Source organism: Geotrypetes seraphini, chromosome 10, assembly GCF_902459505.1.
Source record: "Geotrypetes seraphini chromosome 10, aGeoSer1.1, whole genome shotgun sequence".
NCBI lineage: Eukaryota > Metazoa > Chordata > Amphibia > Gymnophiona > Dermophiidae > Geotrypetes > Geotrypetes seraphini.
The window spans coordinates 14,243,693-14,259,563 of NC_047093.1; positions in this window are offsets into that span (position 1 = coordinate 14,243,693).

The following is a 15,871-nucleotide window of genomic DNA, read 5'->3' on the forward strand; positions in this document are numbered from 1 at the left end:
GGAGGATTTCATGGTGACACCAGGAAATACTTCTTCACCGAAAGGGTGATTGATCGTTGGAACAGTCTTCCACGCCAGGTGGTCGAGGCCAGTAGTGTGCCCGACTTCAAGAGTCGATGGGACAAACAGGTGGGGTTGCGGCATAGTTATACTTAAAAAATGGATTCTCAAGGGATGGAGGGATCTTGAGTGGGCAGACTTGTTGGGCCATCGGCCCTTTTCTGCCGTCATACTCTATGTTTCTATGTTTCTATTTCCTTTGAGAGCCTTGAAGATAAGACGGAAAGTCTTAAATTTAGCTCTATATTGTACTGGTAACCAGTGAAGTTTGTGCAGAAATGGACTGATGTGGTCACATCACTCACAACCTTCTATTAGCCTTGATACAGCATTCTGAATTAATTGGAGCTGGTGCAGACCCTTTATAGTCAGATCATTCTCTGGCATGAGCAGCACGCCCATGTTGGTGTCGGCGTACCCTTTGATGTCAGTTCCTAGGCGCGGGTCCCGGAAGTGATGTCAGAGAGAGCGCCGATGCCGACAAGGGCAGCAACCTCTCGGGGGAAGGCAAGGGTTGCCTGCGCGTGGCAAGGAGAGGAGCGGGGGTCGGAGAGGACAAGAGGTGCCCTTAGGAAGACTGCGCCCAGGGCAGATCGCACACCCCGCATCCCCCTTACGACGCCACTGAGGAGAGTCCAAATAAAACGCCACAGAGAAATAGTAGGCCTCCAACAGACTTTTAAATTCTGAGAAAGATGGTTCCATCCGCAGATAAAGAGGAAGCGAATTCCAGAGGGTTGGAGCCATAACACGATAGCCAGAACTTCTGTAAGTGTCAAGGAAGACTTGCCGCAGAGAAGGGATTGTTAAGCGATGTTGTCGTGAAGAACGGAGGACACTGGTGTTTATGCTTATTAAAAGTTTTAACCGCATTTCGGTGCCTAAAATATATAAAAACAAGAGATGAAAAGATCACCATAAAAAGTAGGAAAGCAAAGAAAAGACAAAAGAAAAAACAAAAAGTAAAATTAATTAAAATCAATTAAATCTAAATAATCTACAATAAAAATAATTTTGTTTAAATAGTTGCCAGAAACAGGATCTCAATTCACCCATCTTCTCATAAAAATGCTAAACCTGAATTTTACACAGGATAACTCAGGACGAATCGTAACTGCGAGAGAATTCCACGGGCGAGGAAAAAAAAACAGACTTTTGCGTAGATGCCAAACGGACCCAATGAACGGCAGGCAGAGCCAGTTGACGAGCAGTCGAGGAACGTAGACTACGAGAAGGCTTGTAAGGAACGAATCATTTTCCCAAATAATCTGGTTGACCCGATTGCAATGCTTTCTACGCAAGCGTTAAAGCTTTATGCCTTAAAGCAGGGGTGTCCAACCTTTTGGATTCCCTGGGCCACATTGGCCGAAAAAATGTTTCTGGGGCCGCGCAAACTGCAGCAAGACAGAGGAGGGAGCCGGCAAGATGGTAAACACCTGGGGGCAGCAGAGGAAAACACTGCATTGCCCACGATCAGGGCCGCACAAAATACTTCACGGGGCCGCATGTGGCCCTCGGGCCGCAGGTTGGACACCCCTGCTTTAAAGCTTTCTGGATGAATAACGAACTCTTCCAGAGCTCCATCCAGGCCAGCTTTATCACAAGTGGACTTAAGAGTCATGATTCAGTTCCTGCTGGATGACCTCGAGGTCTCATTGGCCCCAGTTCAAGTCGTTATGATACTGAGTGTGAGTCATCCCTTTATAATTAGCCCATTTTTAGCAGCCTTTGCCTGCGGAAGGAAGTGGGTAGGTGTACTATGGGCTAAGGTTTCTGTCTCAGGATGCAAAAATGTTACAGAGAGTATACGAGAGCAGAAAAAACCGAAAGGGATCTCAACCAAATAACTCAGATGAGAACTGGATCAATTGCAGATGTGATACGGAAGCATCTAGCCAAAATCTGCTTGGACAGAGCCAACGTCCTGCCTGGAGAGCGAAGCCAAGGAGTTCCCAAGAAGGGATAATGTGAGATTGAGAGATCAAAACTGGAAGGAGGACATAATGATGTGAGGGTTGAGGAAAGAACTTGATACAAGAAGCCTGCAACTTCTGGATCAACAATTAGGTCCCTGATCCAGACTGATATTTTCAAGTGGGATTTCAAACTGTGCCCAAGTCATCCTGTTCTGCTTTAAGTTATGGTGGTATACAACAGTGCCACATTTGGGATTTGTAGGTACTTGGAGGGCCTCAGAAAAAAATAGTTAATGTCTTATTAAAGAAATGACAATTTTGCATGAGGTAAAAACTCTTTCTAGTTTATAAATCTTTCCTTTTGGTTAAGTCTTAATAATAATATTGTCATTTATAGCTAAAGAGACATATGATCAAGAAACTGTTTTATTTTACTTTTGGGATTATAATAAACATACCGAGGGCCTCAAAATAGGACCTGGTGGGCCACATGTGGCCCCTGGGCCGCGAGTTTGAGACCACTGGTATACACGAAGGATGCTTGCTTTTGTTGTTTTTTTGTTTGGTTTTTTTTTTTTTTTACAAAGGATGTGGCTTTGGGAGATTATTTCTCTGCCACCTGCTACAAGTTCACTGGTTTGTGTGGGACAGATTGCCAAATGGTAAAGGAACTTAGGTCTCATTAGGGAGATTGAGGCTTTAGCAAAGCAAATTATTTGGGGCTTCTTTATAAGAAATGTTGAGAGAGAAAGGGGGGAGGGAGGAGAAAGAGATAAAGGGAGGGAGAGAACATGAAGGAGAAAGAGTGAGTCAGAGAGAGAGAAACAGATGGAAAAAGTGAGTGAATTAGTGAGTGTTTTATTTTCTTTCCCTAGATAAGTACATATTTATAATAATGTTCATTTTTCTCTATTTTTCTAGGCACTTTAAATTTAGAATGTGAGCACAAATGGGACAGAGAAGGAAGTTTTTTCTTAATGTGCCTTAGGTTGAGTCAATTTATATAAATTGTAATCCGCTCAGAACTGTGGATGTAAACAGAATATTCCGGTAAATATTTTTAATTAAATAAATAAAAGAGAGATGGAGTGAAAAGACACAGAGATGGAGAGTCAATGCGTGAGAGAGAGAGAGAGTGATAAAGGTTCAAGAAAGGACAGGATGCAATATCTAGAGACACAGATAATGATGCAGGAAAGCTTTTGGCGCTCACCAGCACTTTCATGGGGCCCTCCTTTACAGAGGCACGCTAGTATTTTTAGCGCCGGCCGCAGCAATAAGAACTCCGACGCTCATAGTAACATAGTAACACAGTAGATGACGGCAGGTAAAGACCCGAATGGTCCATCCAGTCTGCCCAACCCGATTCAATTTTAATTTTTTCTTCTTAGCTATTTCTGGACAAGAATCCAAAGCTCTACCCGGTACTGTGCTTGGGTTCCAACTGCCGAAATCTCCGTTAAAACCTACTCCAGCCCATCTACACCCTCCCAGCCATTGAAGCCCTCCCCAGCCCATCCTCCCCCAAACGGCCATATACAGACACAGACCGCAAGTCTGCCCAGTACTGGCCTTAGTTCAATATTTAATCTTATTTTCTGATTCTAGATCCTCTGTGTTCATCCCATGCTTCTTTGAACTCAGTCACAGTTTTACTCTCCACCACCTCTCTCGGGAGCGCATTCCAGGCATCCACCACCCTCTCCGTAAAGTAGAATTTCCTAACATTGCCTTTGAATCTACCACCCCTCAACCTCAAATTATGTCCTCTGGTTTTACCATTTTCCTTTCTCTGGAAAAGATTTTGTTCTACGTTAATATCCTTCAAGTATTTGAACGTCTGAATCATATCTTTTTCTAAGTGTCGGAGTGCATACCGCCATGGCTGGCGCTAAAAACGCTAGTGTGGCTTTGTAAAGGCGGGGCTTAGAAAGACAATTTTGGTGTTAAATTCACCTTAAATAAGAAACTACTTTCTAAGAACACACTTCCCACCATAAATGTACTAGGCAGAGGGACTTATAGGCCTGGCTTCTCCTCTCTATGACTCATTAACCCAACCACCAGGCTACTTAAGACACCTGCGTGATGCTCTACTAACCTTTCCCATATCAGATGTTGCTATTCCAGAGACAGGTATGTACTGTTTCATTCAGATTTTTGGGAGGTGGTAGGGGATTAGTGACCACTGGGGAAGTGTGGGGGTCATGACCTGATCCCTCAAGTGGTCATCTGCTCAGGTCTAGCTCAGAACATCTACGTTCTGTCCAGGATGTCTTGGGAAAGATTCAATATAGGTCCAGGACATCCATGTCTAAGCATGCCCAAATCCCGTCCATAACACACCGCCCTACACGCCCCCTGGGTCTTTGGACACACAACAGCTAGAACGCCTTGCAAGACATCCAGAAAGATGGTTTCAAAAATCGGCACTTGGATGTCTCCGCGATTATGATGGTTTTTGAACATGTTTATTTTTTGATTATAAGTCCCTTAGTCTATGACAGTGGTTCCCAAACCTATCCTGGAGGACCCCCAGGCCAGTCGGGTTTTCAGGATCGCCCTAATGAATATGCATGGAGCAGATTTGCATGCTGGCACCTCCATTATATGCAGATCGCTCTCATGCATATTCATTAGGGTTATCCTGAAAACCCGACTGACCTGGGGGTCCTCCAGGACAGGTTGGGGGAACCACTGGTCTATGAGATAATGCAAGATATAAATTTTGTAAAAAGAAATAGCAAATCCTAATGAAATATAGAGATTGAGACCATTATATTACATCTGAAACGTTTCATTTTGCTTCATATGATTCTGAAAAATGTACAGGAGGAGCCGACTGCACAGCTGGTTGATTACAAAGTCCAAACCGACTCCTTAAGGAGCAACAGAAATTGTGAAACGGTGATAGTAGAGTACGATTTTGATAGCACACTTTGGTCTAATACGAGCATTTTTGACATTACAACTGCAAATGTGGTCAACTGTATTTTGCTGTCGTAGCTGAGACATTCTGATTGGCCTCACAGATGTTTTTGCATAAGATTTAGCTTATGATAATAGTATACCATTACCTGCATTTTCTGTCGAGGTCGTCTTCTTCGTAATGCATTGTTTGTCTCCGTTCTAGATCTGATGTTGTGCGCCGTCAAGCTGACTCTGAAATCAGTGATTATAATAATCCATTTTCAAGATAAATGACTTTTCAAACTAAACCTTTTAATTTCTAAAGTGAATTAGATCCAAACACGTTATTCAAGTTCAAAACGTGGCATCCAAGGGATACCATTTCTTATCACTACAGAAAGAAAACAGTAGATGAAAATGTTTTTGTGCATAATTATTGTAGATAGCTTGTGAAACCCAAGTACCGTATTTTCACATAGATAATGCGCACCCGTGTAAAACGCGCACACGGGTATAGCGTGCGAAAAACACAAATTTATGTACAGAAATTTTTATATACCGCGCACACCCGTATACCGCGCATGCTGCCCGACTCTCCTTTCGCCCGCCCCGACTCTCCTCTGGAGACCCCGATTCTCTTTTCGCCCGCCCCGACTCTCCTTTCCCCCTTGAAGTCCTGTCCCTACCCTGAAAGCCTGATGCCCCCCCCCCCGACATCCGATTCACCCCCCCGCAGGACCGCTCGCACCCCCACCCCGAAGAAGCGCTCGCACTCCCACCCCGAAGGACCGCTCGCACCCCCCCCCGAAGGACCGCTCGCACCCCCACAGCCTCCCCCCCCCCTCCCCCATGGAGAAGCTGTCTACCTTGTTTCCGGATGCCAGCGAGCCCAGCTGTTTCCTCTGCCGGCGATCCCGCCCCTTCTCTGAGCCCTGCTGCGCTGCTTTTTCTTCCAGCGGTCCTGCCCTTTCTCTGATGTCAGAGAAAGGGCGGGACCGCCGGAAGAGGAAGCAGCGCAGCACAGGGCTCTGAGAAGGGGCAGGACCGCAGGCAGAGGAAGCAGCTGGGCTGGCATCTGGAAACAAGGTAGACAGCTTCTCCATGGGGGAGGGGGGAGGCTGTGGGGGTGTGAGCGGTCCTTCGGGCGGGAGTGCGAGCACTCCTTCTGGGTGATAAATCGGGCGTCGGGGGGGAACTGTAAAAAAAATTTTGTACAACGCGCTCACGCGTATAACGCGCAAGGGTATGCGCAGTTTGTAAAAACCACATATAACGCGCGCATTATATGCGAGAAAATATGGTAGTTGTGGAGTCTCCAGAATAGGTTTAGAAAACTCTTTGGACTAGATTCACTAAGCTCACCTTTTCTGGGTGATCCGTGGCCGAGTCTTCCCGGGCCACCGATTCACAATGCGTCCTCATGCAAATTGCAGCGATCGGAGGCACGCCCCACGGCGACCCCACGGATCGCTGCAGAGCAATCCAGACGCATGCGCAGACCATCTTCTTTGCCTGTAGAAGCGGTACGCGCATGCGCTGGCTCTCTGCACAGGTGAGATCAAAACTAGAGAATGACACGGTGGTTGTTACCCGCAGCTAGCCGCGGGTAACCCGCCAAAACGGTGACCAAAAAAAAAGGTCACCGTGAGTTCGGGGACAAGGCCATTCATCGCCCCGTGGAGCGGTGAATGGTAGCACGGGGCGGTGAACAAGTAGTGAACCCGTGGTGAACGAGCGTTCTATCCGGCAGCCCACTCTCTCCCGCCGGCCATCCATGCATCTCCCTCCTTCCTTTTCCCTTACCTTTTCTTGTTGAAACTGGCGATTTCTATAAGGCTACGAGCTGTATTACAGCCGGAGCCTTGAAGTCGCGTCACGTTGCCTGCTGGAAAAAGTCTCCTCTGACGCAACTTCCTGTTTCTGGTTGCATCAGAGGAGACTTTTTCCAGCAGGCAACGCGACGCGACTTCAAGGCTCCGGCTGTAATACAGCTCGTAGCCTTATAGAAATCGCCAGTTTCAAGAAGAAAAGGTGAGGGAGGGAGGGAAATGCACGGCTGGCCGGCGGGAGGGAACTGCTGGACCGCGTGAAGGGTGCTGGGGATGGGGGGATGGAGAGGAGAAGACGCTGAAGACGGTGACGGTGACGGGGCGGTGAAAGAGACAGCGGGGACGGTGACGGGGCGGTGAAGGGGACGGCAGAGACAGGGACGGGGCGGTGAAAGGACCAGTGAGGACAGGGCGGTGGAGAGGAGGATGGTGGTCCGGGGACGGGGACAGAATTTTTCCCCGTGTCATTCTCTAATCCAGTGGTTCCCAACCCTGTCCTGGAGGAACACCAGGCCAATTGGGTTTTCAGGCTAGCCCTAATGAATATGCATGAAGCAAATTTGCATGCCTATCACTTCCATCATATGCAAATCTCTCTCATGCATATTCATTAGGGCTAGCCTGAAAACCCGATTGGCCTGGTGTTCCTCCAGGACAGGGTTGGGAATCACTGCTCTAATCAAAACGAAAGGGGGGGTGGTAGCTGCACACACTGGACCCACGAGAATCCTAATCAGACTGGAACTGGAGCAACGTTGTAGTGCAGCCCTGCTTTTAACCCGTGGGTTAAAAACACAGGCTCGCAGAGAGGCAGGGTGGCAGAGAGCTTTTTGCACAAGGGAGATGTTTGATGGTTTCAGGGCTGCAGGGCTGGGATTTCGCGGCGGCAGAGAGCAGGACAGTCGGCAAGGATGTGAGCAGCTGGTCTTCAGCAGTCGCTTCAGTTTGGATCGGCCAGTCCAATCGGTGTTCCTTCTTCTCTTTAGTGAATCCAGGCCTTCCTACTTTGCACGACGTTTCTCCTCATTTGCATGGGCGGATCAGATCAGGGACGGATCGGATCAGGCAGAAGGTTAGTGAATCGGGTCAGGGTCGCAAACTTTTCGGGACACGATCGGTGTGTTTAGTGAATCTAGCCCAGGGGTAGGGAACTCCGGTCCTCGAGAGCCGTATTCCAGTCGGGTTTTCAGGATTTCCCCAATGAATATGCATTGAAAGCAGTGCATGCAAATAGATCTCATGCATATTCATTAGGGAAATCCTGAAAACCCGACTGGAATACGGCTCTCGAGGACCGGAGTTCCCTACCCCTGATCTAGCCCTTTGAGTCTAAGGCTGGAATTCTTGTTTAGGATCTAAGTCAGGGGTGTCAAAGTCCCTCCTTGAAGGCCGCAATCCAGTCGGGTTTTCAGGATTTCCCTAATGAATATGCATGCACTGCTTTCATGGTATGCTAATAGATCTCATGCATATTCATTGGGGAAATCCTGAAAACCCAACTGGAATACGGCTCTCGAGGACCGGAGTTCCCTACCCCTGATCTAGCCCTTTGAGTCTAAGGCTGGAATTCTTGTTTAGGATCTAAGTCAGGGGTGTCAAAGTCCCTCCTTGAGGGCCGCAATTCAGTTGGGTTTTCAGGATTTCCCTAATGAATATGCATGACATCTATTTGCATGCACTGCTTTCATGGTATGCTAATAGATCTCATGCATATTCATTGGGGAAATCCTGAAAACCTGACTGGATTGTGGCCCTCGAGGAGGGACTTTGACACCCCTGATCTAAGTGAAAAAAACCAACAACATTTTTCCTTTGTTAAGATCCTTCTTCTCTGGTCTCTTTCTACTCTGTCACATGCTTTTTTCAGCAAGACACTTTTTAAAATGCCTGGCTTCTCCTGCTATTTGAAAATCTGTTTAAAACTCCGCAAACAATTATAATCTTTCTAATAATACTACAATCCTGCACTTTCACCAAAAAATAATTGCACTCAGCAAGCAAGTCTATGGAAGGATTTTTATTTAATTAAGCAACAGCTGTGGACCAAAGTATTTATGCAAATTAGCCAATATAGAATCTAGAAATATAAGACCGAAAGATTGATTGCAAAGCCTTATACTTCAAGATATGTGACAATGTGAGCAAAAGCATTATAATGAGACTACATTAGGCATGGAAATATTTTTGGGCAGGATTGGTGCAAGGGTGATGGATGTTCTACACCAGTGGTTCCCAAACCTGTCCTGTCAGCCAGTCAGGTTTTCAAGTTATCCCTAATGAATATGCATGAGAGAGATTTGCATATAATGGAAGTGACAGGTATGCAAATCTCTCTCATGCATATTCATTAGGGATATCTTGAAAACCCAACTGGAATACGGCTCTCGAGGACTGGAGTTCCCTACCCCTGCCCTACACCCTGGCCCACAATAACTTTTCCAAAATAAAATACTGCACAAAATAGATATTGTACTTTTTTTTTGCATGTTTGAACATAATGAACACAATTTCCAAAAGCAATTAATTCCAGAAAATGAGCTATTTGAAAACTCCCAGCCTTCCCTGTGAATAATAATAATAATTTATTTTCTTGTATCTCACCCCACCAACAGTTCTAGGCGGTTCACAACAAAGGAACTGAGATATTTCAGTAAAACTGCAGCTTCAAAAATACACAGCTACTATAATTACATCAGTTAAATACAATATCAATTAAAAAAATAAAATAAAATACATCCTAATAAAAAAAAAACACATCCTTAATGTGCAATTAAGGATCAACATTCCTGTTTATCAAATAGGTAAGTTTTCAGTGATTTCCTAAATGTAAGATAAGAATAAGCTTGGGCAATCAAAGTACTCGTCCAGGAATTCATCTTCCCAGCCTGATATTCTAATGTCCTGTCCAGAAAGAACATAAGAATTGCCGCCGCTCGGTCAGACCAGTGGTCCATTGTGCCCAGCAGTCCACTCATGTGACGGCCCCTAGGTCAAAGACCAGCGCCCTAACTGAGACCAGCCCTACCTGCGTACGTTCCGGCTCAGCAGGAACTTGTCCAACTTTGTCTTGAATCCCTGGAGGATGTTTCCCTTATTTGAATCCCTGGAGGGTGTTTTCCCCTATTTGAATCCCTGGAGGGTGTTTTCCCCTTTGACAGCCTCCGGAAGAGCGTTCCAGTTTTCTACCACTCTCTGGGTGAAGAAGAACTTCCTTACGTTCGTACGGAATCTATCCCCTTTCAATTTTAGAGAGTGCCCTCTCGTTCTCCCTACCTAGGAGAGGGTGAACGACAGGCCCTTGGGGTAGGGAAGATGTACATACCTGAGTTTCTGGTGCATTTTTTTGACTTAAACAATTTCAGGTAAACTACCAAATAAGAGGGTAATAAACTAAAGAGAGCCTTGTAGCAAGTACACCCGAACTTAAAAAGCACCCTGGCCTCAAAAGGCAACCAATGCAATCTGGCGTAAAAAGGACTGGTTGGGACGGGAGATATTGTGGAGGGAAGAGGTAGGATCAACCATGGCTCAGTATTGAACCGCTACTGCAGTGTATCGCAAGCTGTGTACTGCGGTGTACTGCAGTGTATCGCAAGCTGTGTACTGCAGTGTATCGCAAACTGTGTAGCCGCGATACACTGGCGAGGAGGAGAATCGTTCACACCGGCGAGAGGCACGTCCTGTAGAAAGTCAGCCAGCACAGCTGACTCTCCTCCTGGCTGGTGTCTCTCCTGACAGCAACTTCCAGATGACTGTAAAGGCGGGGTCACGGCAAGACGGGCCTCCACGCATGCGTGGACATTGACGCCATGACATCACGCATGCGCGTGATGTCATAGCGTCAACTTCCTGGTGCCTTCCAGCCGGGGCACTGCATTTAGTGTGCCGCCGGCCGGGAAAGTTTGCGAGACGCTGCTCTACTGGCTAGACTCCGAGGGCTGGATTCTGTAAATAGCACTGTTATAGGCGGTCGCCTAAAATATGGCCAGTGATCATGCGTCAATCACGCAACAGGGCCATTTACAAAATCACAGTTTTCGTCATAGGCAGGCACCGGCGCCTATCTTTGACGATCACATCTATGAATCCAATCCAATCTTTAGGTTTTTATACCGGGTCATCCCTATGAAAGGGCTCGACTCGGTTTACAAGAATTAATTCATCACATAAAAGATAGATCATTACAATTAAAGTATACAAAGTGGAAAGGATCATTGTTTATAATCTTATAATGTAAATTAGGAGAATCTATTAATGATTTCTGGAACAATAGCGTTTGTTTTGTTTTTTTTAAATAAATCTTTATTCATTTTCAAACTTAAAACAGTGCGTATAGGAATACATACAGAATATTTGAAAAACAGCACTTACATCTTTCAATCAAATACATGAAAATTATTTTCACCCCTCCCCCTCCCTATTTCAACATAATCAAGAAAACCAAACAATATTACTTCCATATTTTTCAGACAACAATCCCAATATACAATCTCTCTCCCTCCCCCCCCTCTTCCCCTCCCCCGGATGTGTAAATTATAACCAGAAGTACAGAGAAACACCATTCAATTAAAATTAATAAAATCATACCCGTTTAAACCATTTGATACCCCCTTGCTCAAAAATAATTTTTTTTGTATCTGTAGCATAAACATAACGAATGCCACCAAAAAGTAAAATTTAATCGGTCACAGTTTTTCCAATTTCTTATAATCATTTGGATGGCTACCCCCAGTCATAATACCCAATAATCTATTTTTACTTCTGTCTACTAGAGGTGTAGGAGATAACAACATCCCACAGATTACCACATCATACGACAGCGGAATGGCAGTCTCCAGAATCAGAGTAATATGTCCCCATATAGATGTCCAGAAGTTAATTATCAAGGGACAAAAGAAGAGTCGATGATCCAGTGTCCCTATATCGAGATGACAGTGCCAGAATCTATTTGACTTAGAACTATCTAATTTTTGTAATTAACAGGGGGGTCCAAAAACTGCTATGCAACAAAAAAAAAGACTACGTTTGTCTCACAGATGCCGACGCTGTACATTTCATCCTCCAAGACCAAATCCGTGGCCATTGAGTAGCAGAACAATAGCGTTTTTAAAGATTTACAAAAACTTTGAAGTGAAGCATGGATTCTGATTTCAGAAGGAAGATCATTCCAAATGTTTGCAAAGATAAATATAAAAGAACGAACTGTATTACCTAATGTTTTAATCCCTTTGAAAGAAGGGAAAGAAGGTTTATATTTTTGAGAAGTTCTTGAATGTAACGACCATAAAGAATTAAAAGATACTGAGACCAACGGAGAAAAAATTCCATGAAGGATTTTAAATATTAGTTTAGTACATTTGAGCTGAATTCTCGAATAAACTGGAAGCCAGTGAAGAGTCTTCAAAAGGGGACGAGACATGATCATATTTTCTTTTCACAAATATTAGTTTAGCCACCGTGTTTTGTATAAATTGTAATATTTTTTTAATTAATGAAGAGTGAATTTGCATAACCTAACTGTACAAGTACAATAGCCTGGACCAACACGGCAAAATGTCGCTGGTGACAAAGATGGCGGATCCTTCTCAGCATCCGAAGGCTAAGAAAAAATTTTTTTGAAAGATTATTTATCTGGCAAAACACAGACAAAGAAGAGTCTAAGAAAAAACCCCAATACTTTCGCTGAAAATTCAGTGGTCAAAATGCCTAAGGTTTGGCGTTTCTGGCGTTAACCATGCCAACATTTTAAAGTGACACTCTACTCCACCCCATCCCTATCCTCCAAGTATAGGAAAGACTTTAATCTCTACTAATAAAAGTCTGGGGTGGGAATCCAAGATGGCTGCGAGTTGCTGAGCGTGTGAGGGACGCATACAGAATTCGTCAACTAACTGTTTCTTTTTGACAAACCTGATGCCGAAGCGGAGAGGGAAAAGCGTTATCTGGAGCCTCGATGCGCTTGGAGACCCCCCTCCACAAGCGACCTTAGACGGTTTGTTGAGGCGTCTATGCCAGGAGTCGACACTGTCGGGGAATCGCCCGCTGGAACCGCGGGCTAGGAGTGAGGCTGCTGCGAGTCTCCTTCGGCTGGAATCGACCCTGAGCCCCGACGCCAGAACCCAGCCCCCTCAACCGCAGAGTGCAAGCTCAACCGCGGGAAAGCAGTCAGTCCAAAGAGGCAGACTCTATTTCCCGGGAGGCTGAATCAAGCGAAGCACTGGAGAATATTCCTGCGGCTGAAACAACGAAGGGCCAAAATGAAAGACAAGACCTACATGGGGAAAAGATACCGGGAACACCACAGGCTGGATTAATGGCTGCAAGTATATTTTCATTACCTAAACCTACCAATGTCACCCTAGACTCTTTATGGGATTTGGTGTCTGCTCTGGGACAGACTTTGTCACCACAAAGAAAGGATTTAGAAAATAAACTTTTTGAACAAAGGGAGGAATTGAATGGACTTAAACAGGATACAATGGTTGTAAAAAACAAAGGTAGAAAAAGTCGAGAAAGAGATATTCGAAGTAAAGGAACAAACAACTTTAATTTTGAGATAGTACTAATTTAAGAAGAAAGAATGGAAATACTGGAAAATAATAGTTGAATAAATAATCTTAAAATATTGAATTTTCCTAAGGTACCTTTATTGTCTGCTAAAGAAGTCTTAAAGAAATATTTCATGTTCCAGAAGATAATTTTCCTCCCTTCTCAAAAATATATTATCTTCCTACAAAAATTTCAGAGGAACAATTTCAGGTAGAGGGTGAACAGATGGATTTAACCACGATCCTGGAAACCTCAATGAAGGAGGTAGCTAGGCCAGAAACTTTATTAGTAAAAGTGGTCCTGCTACCCGACAAGAATTGGATTTTAAAATTATATTTCAAAAATAGACACAAAGAATTTAAATATTCCCCGATGTGACAAGAGAAATGCAGAAAACAGTTCTTGCTTCTTAAACCTGGGGTTACTGCGATGGTTGCTTTATTGTTATTATGCTATCCATGCAAATATATAGTAAAGTATAAATCTTCTAATTATGTAATGTAATGTAATGTAATGTAATTTATTTCTTATATACCGCTACATCCGTTAGGTTCTAAGCGGTTTACAGAAAATATACATTAAGATTAGAAATAAGAAAGGTACTTGAAAAATTCCCTTACTGTCCCGAAGGCTCACAATCTAACTAAAGTACCTGGAGGGTAATAGAGAAGTGAAAAGTAGAGTTAGAGGAAAAATAAAAATAAAATAAACATTTTAACAAGACAGCATTGATCTAAATACTTTGGAAGGTAGAAGAGAGGAGAGAAAGGAATAGAAGCAGAAGGGGGAGCCGTTGAACAGTAGAATTCTGCAGCATCCACTATCTCCTCCTCTCCCTATTGGCTAAGGCTCTTAACATTTGCATATCTTCTTCCCATTGGCTAAGGCTCTTTGCCTGCATTGTGATGTCATAGAGCTTTATGGTTATAGAAACCTAGAAACATGATGGCAGATGAAGGCCAAATGGTCCATGTAATGTAATGTAATGTAATGTAATTTATTTCTTATATACCGCTACATCCGTTAGGTTCTAAGCGGTTTACAGAAAATATACATTAAGATTAGAAATAAGAAAGGTACTTGAAAAATTCCCTTACTGTCCCGAAGGCTCACAATCTAACTAAAGTACCTGGAGGGTAATAGAGAAGTGAAAAGTAGAGTTAGAGGAAAAATAAAAATAAAATAAACATTTTAACAAGACAGCATTGATCTAAATACTTAATTATGTGTTCTTTGAACCTTCACAGCTAGCGGGTTTTCTCTCCATGAAACATCGTGACGGGGAGATAGTAACAACTAAGGGCTCCTTTTATCAAGGACGTTTCATCACGCGCTAACCCCTGCGGCAAGCCAAAAAACTAACGCCTCGTCAATGGAGGCGTTAGCGACTAGTGCGGCAGGCGGTTGAACGCGCGGTATTCCGCGCGTTAACCACCTACCGCACCTACCGCAGATTGCTCCTGTGAACCACTTTCAGCTATCCGCCTAATTGGTAAAGTTGTTACACTTTTTATTCTCACTCAGTTCCCCATCTTGGATCCTTAACATGGGACTTTAAAAATTGATTAAGCAGAAGAGTTATTTTTTAATGTATTTTAGTTACTTTTTTTTTTTTTTTTGTAAATTTTGGTGATTGACTTGATCATACACTGTACAAGAAGTTATTCTTGAAAATTATATTGAAGAAACTGGGCCTCTTCTTCCTTGAAAAGAGGAGATTTGATCGAAACGTTCAAGATAATGAAGGGAATAGTCTTAGTAGATAAAGACAGACTGTTCACCCTCTCCAAGGTAGGGAGAACGAGAGGACACTCTCTAAAGTTGAAAGGGGATAGATTCCGTACAAACGTAAGGAAGTTCTTCTTCACCCAGAGAGTGGTAGAAAACTGGAACGCTCTTCCGGAGGCTGTTATAGGGGAAAACACCCTCCAGGGATTCAAATAGGGGGAAACACCCTCCAGGGATTCAAGACAAAGTTGGACAAGTTCTTGCAAAACTGGAATATACGCAAGTGAAGCTGGACTCATTTAGAGTACTGGTCTTTGACCTGAGGGCCACCGCGTGAGCGGACTACTGGGCAGGATGGACCACTGGGGCTGACCCAGCAGTGGCAATTCTTATCTATATATATAAAATCGGAGGTGTGTGTGTGTATGTGCCGCGATCACGCAAAAATGGCTTGACCGATTTGAAAGAAACTTGGTATGCAGATCCCTCACTACCTGGGGTGATATGTTCTGGGGGTCTCGCGGCCCACAACTCTATGTTGCTTGCTCAAGGGTGGGTTCACCCAAGATTTTATATGTTCTTGCTCCTGGAGGTGAAACTAAAAATGTTGTTTATAATCAAGTTTTGCGTTAGTTGTATTGTATTCATTTTGTCAAATATTTCACATTATAATTTGAATATATGTGTGTGTGTGTATGTATGTATGTTCCAGCATAACTCTTCAATGCATGGACAGATTTCAACCAAACTTGACATACACATTACTTACTATCTGAGGACAAACACTGTGGGGGTGGGAAGGGGGGGGGATATGTAAAAATGATTGAAAATGACAGATTTTAGTATCTACCCCATAGTGTTTTCGGGCTCACAGATGAA